The sequence below is a fragment of the Echinops telfairi genome, unplaced genomic scaffold, assembly GCF_000313985.2.
Source record: "Echinops telfairi isolate 266 unplaced genomic scaffold, ASM31398v2 ScPeMD7_3533;HRSCAF=4204_0, whole genome shotgun sequence".
Classification (NCBI taxonomy): Eukaryota; Metazoa; Chordata; class Mammalia; order Afrosoricida; family Tenrecidae; genus Echinops; species Echinops telfairi.
Genome location: NW_022107431.1, coordinates 50,005,518 through 50,009,714, shown reverse-complemented (window position 1 = coordinate 50,009,714; position 4,197 = coordinate 50,005,518). Strand labels below are relative to the sequence as shown.

General features: G+C 46.7%; 1 pseudogene; it reads left to right on the top strand.

The window, feature by feature from the left end:
- The first annotated feature begins 1,043 nt into the window (after positions 1-1,043).
- LOC101644666 lies at positions 1,044-1,948 on the top strand (annotated as a pseudogene).
- The last annotated feature ends 2,249 nt before the right edge of the window (positions 1,949-4,197 follow it).

The following is a 4,197-nucleotide window of genomic DNA, read 5'->3' as shown; positions in this document are numbered from 1 at the left end:
GATCTCCACTCCGCACTCCCCCCATCATTCACTATGGTAAGATTTTTTGTTCTGATGATGCTTTACACCTGATCCCTTCAACACCTCGTGGTTGCATAGGCTGGTGTGCTTCTTCCATGTGGGCTTTGTTGCTTCTGAGCTTGATGGCCGCTTGATTACCTTCAAGCCTTTAAGACCCCAGACGCTATACTTTTTGATAGCCGGGCACCATCAGCTTTCTTCGCCACATTTGCTTATGCACCCATTTGTCTTCAGTGATCCGTTTGACACCCCGTGATCACACAGGTTGATATGTTGTTCCATGTGGGCTTTGTTGCTTCTGAGCTAGATGGCCGCTTGTTTACCTTCAAGCTTTTAAGACCCCAGACGCTATATCTTTTGATAGGCGGGCACCATCAGCTTTCTTCACCACATTTGCTTATTCACCCGCTTTGTCTTCAGCGGTTGTGTCGGGAAGGTGAGCATCATAGAATGCCAATTTACTAGAAGAAAGTATTCTTGTGTTGAGGGAGTACTTGAGTGGAGACCCAATGTCCTTCTGCTACCTTAATACTAAACCTATAAATGTAGGCTCTTAGATCTATTTCCCCATCCTCATATAATATATTTGTATATGTACATGTCTTTATCTAGAGCTCTATAAATACCCTTTGCCTCCCAGCTCTTTCCTCTATTTCCATTGATTCTCCTCCTGTCCCACTGATTGAGAAAATCTATCAGGATAAAATGATTGCTACGAATTCAGTAATTTTAAAATAAAAGTCAGACTTCATTGAACAAAAGGGCATTTACATTCACTAGAAGAAGAGGCCTGTAAGTCAATGTCATCTTATTCAGGGCAACTTAGGAGCGCACATGTCATGGAAATGCCTGACTTCTTGTGATAATAACCCTAAAGCTCTACAGAAGTACAAATGTCACTTTCGCCTGCTTGCACTGCGGGCTCCGGACTCTCCTGCGGAGGGCGCAGTGCTTGGACTGGGGCTGGGTAGTGGCGGGCCGGACCCGTTCTGATCCAGGTCCCGCCGGCGTCAGGAACGGACATGGCCCAGAACTTGAAGGACTTAGCGGGATGGCTGCCCGCTGGCCCGGGGCGCATGGGCACTGGCGCTGAAGTTGCTGCTGGGTGCCTGCGCCCTGGCGGCCTGTGTCCGCGAGTCCGTCTTCACCGTGGAAGGTGGGCACAGAGCCATCTTCCTTAATCGCATCGGTGGCGTGCAGCAGGACACAATCCTGGCCGAGGGCCTTCACTTCAGGATCCCCTGGTTCCAGTACCCCATCATCTATGACATCCAGGCCAGACCCCGAAAAATCTCCTCTCCCACAGGCTCCAAAGATCTGCAAGTGATGAACATCTCCCTGCGGGTGCTGTCTCAGCCCTACGCCCTGGAACTTCCCAGCATGTATGAGAGCCTGGGGCTGGACCACGAGGAGCGGGTGCTGCCTTCCGTCCGTTGTCAAGGAGGTGCTCAGGAGCGTGGTGGCCAAGTTCAGTGCCTCCCAGCTGATCACCCAGCGGGCTCAGGTGTCCCTACTGATCCGAAGGGAGCTGACCGAGAGGGCCAGGGACTTCAGCCTCATCCTGGATGATGTCGCAGTCACAGAGCTGAGCTTCAGCCGAGAATACACAGCTGTTGGCGAAGCCAAACAATTGGCCCAGCAAGAGGCCCAGCGAGGCCAGTTCTTGGTGGGAAAGGCGAAGCAGGAGCAGCGGCAGAAGCTTGTGCAGGCAGAGGGGGAAGCTGAGGCCGCCAAGATGCCTGGGGAAGCGCCGAGCAAGAACCCTGCCTACATCAAACTGCGCAAGATCCAGGCGGCCCAGAACATCTCCAAGACGATCGCCACATCACAGAATCGTATCTATCTCACTGCTGACAACCTCGTGCTCAGCCTGCAGGACGAGAGCTTCACACCGGGAAGCGACAGCCTCATCCAGGCTAAGAAATGAGCCTGCTGAGGGAGAGCTTCGCCCAAGATGACTGTGGAGCCACCTCTCCCTGGTCTCGGAGGAGTCAGCTCGGGGGTCCCTGACATCCCTCGCCTGCCCAGCATCATGATGGTCCCTCTCTGCCCCTCCTCCCCACCCCCTTGGATTGTTGAAGGACTGGCCCTTTTTTCAGGGAAATGACTGTCCTCTCCCCGTTTCGTCCCAGGGCGTTGGAACCGAGTGTGATAGATTTCTCAGTGATTTATTCCGTACAGGGTGAGTTCCCTCCCTCGAGGCTGGGAGGAGAGAACTGTCGTCCCAGGAATTCTCAATAAATTTTTACTATACAAACCGAAAAGAAAAAAAAGTACAAATCTCAAGGATTGGTATATAAAGTTTGTCCTTGGTCAGTTTACTTAATGGCATAATCATTCTCCTATCTACACAGATACTGCATATTCTCAGAACAGTCCATTTGAACAGAATATATGAGTAATGTAACTAATAATCAACGAGTTCAGAAGATTGGGAATTTGAGGTCTTTTCTGTTGATGTTGCTGCTATTTACAGATACATTTCTTTGCAGAATTTCACATATTTGAGGTGATTTTAACTTTTGTAAAATTGAGGATGGGGAGCAAGGGAAATATGAGGGGGGCTTCAAAAAGTTCATGGGGAAAAAAAAACTTCATGGAAAAATGGAATCAAAAGATAATGGAACTTTTCCATGAACCTTTTGAAGCCCCTTCATACTTGATCAGCCCAACTTAATCGATTGTTGTGAGGATCAAATTAATGTAGTCTTACTGAATCATATAGGCAATAAACAATGACTGGTCAGGCAGTATTTTAGTAGCATCCTTACATTTAAAGCCTGATTCTCAGCTGATGCAGTCCTAGAGATTTATAATTCATTCAGAGACACTCATGTGTTGGCCTGGACAAATGACAAGTTCTCCACCCTTGCAGTAGATTGTGGGACAATGGTGGAAAGTGTGTACACTGACCTGGGCTGTAAGGGGCAACTTTGTCTTGTGACTTAAGCTCAGCCACTTCAGGGACTTATTTAACTCTCTGTCCCTCAGCCCTTTCTGACCAATGTTTATCCCCTATAGATGAAATCTTAGTGTAAAACGTTAATAGCAAGTTTAAGATCTAGCTGTAATTGGGGAGTGCAGGGTGGAGACCCAAAGCGTGTAGGCCACTGAACATCCCCTTACAGAAAGGTCTTGGGGAGGAGACGAGCCAGTCAGGGTGCAATGCAGCAAAGATGAAAAATACAATTTTCTTCTAGTTCCTAAATGCTTGCTCTCCTGTCACCCCCCCCCCCCCCCACACACACACACACACACTATCATGATCCGAATTCTACCTTGCAAGTATGGCTAGACCAGAGGATGTACACTGGTACAGATAGGAACTGGAAACACAGGGAATTCAGGGCAGATGATCCCTTCAGGACCAGTGGTGTGAGTGGCGATACTGGGAGGGTAGAAGAAGGGTGGGTTGGAAAGGGGGAACCGATTACAAGGATCTACATGTGACCTCCTCCCTGGGGGATGGACAACAGAAAAGTGGGTGAAGGGAGACATCGGAGAGGCAAGATATGTCAAAATAATAATTTATAAGTTATGAAGGTCTCATGAGGGAGGGGGGAGCGGGAAGGGAGGGGGAAAAAATGAGGAGCTCATGCCAGGGGCTTAAATGGAGAGCAAATGTTTTGAGAATGATGAGGGCAATGAATGTACAAATGTGCTTTACACAATTGATGTATGTATGGATTGTGATAAGAGTTGTATGAGCCCCTAATAAAATGATTTTAAAAAGATCTAGCTGTAATTAAAATGTCCATTTATTTATTAAAAGTCATTAATTTAAAAATAACTGATTTTAAATAAAAATATTAATATTCCAGGCCAAAGAATTGGTAGTGTTCATCTCTAAGAGATATCTTGCTCTCACGGTCTTGTCCATTTAGGGAATTAAACTTTATATCATCATTTTGAGCATAAAATAAATCCAAGACCGTTCTAATTCTCAAGGAATCATCTTTTTGTTTGTTTGTTTGTTTAATAAATCATTTTATTGGGGCTCTTACAGTTCTTATAACAATCCACACATCAATTGTATCAAGCACACTTGTAGATATGTTGCCATCATCATTTCCAAAACATTTGCTTTCTACTTGAACCCTTGGTATCAGCTCCTCTTTATCCCCTCCCTCTCCTACCCCACCACTGCAAACCCTTGATAACTTACAAATTATTTTT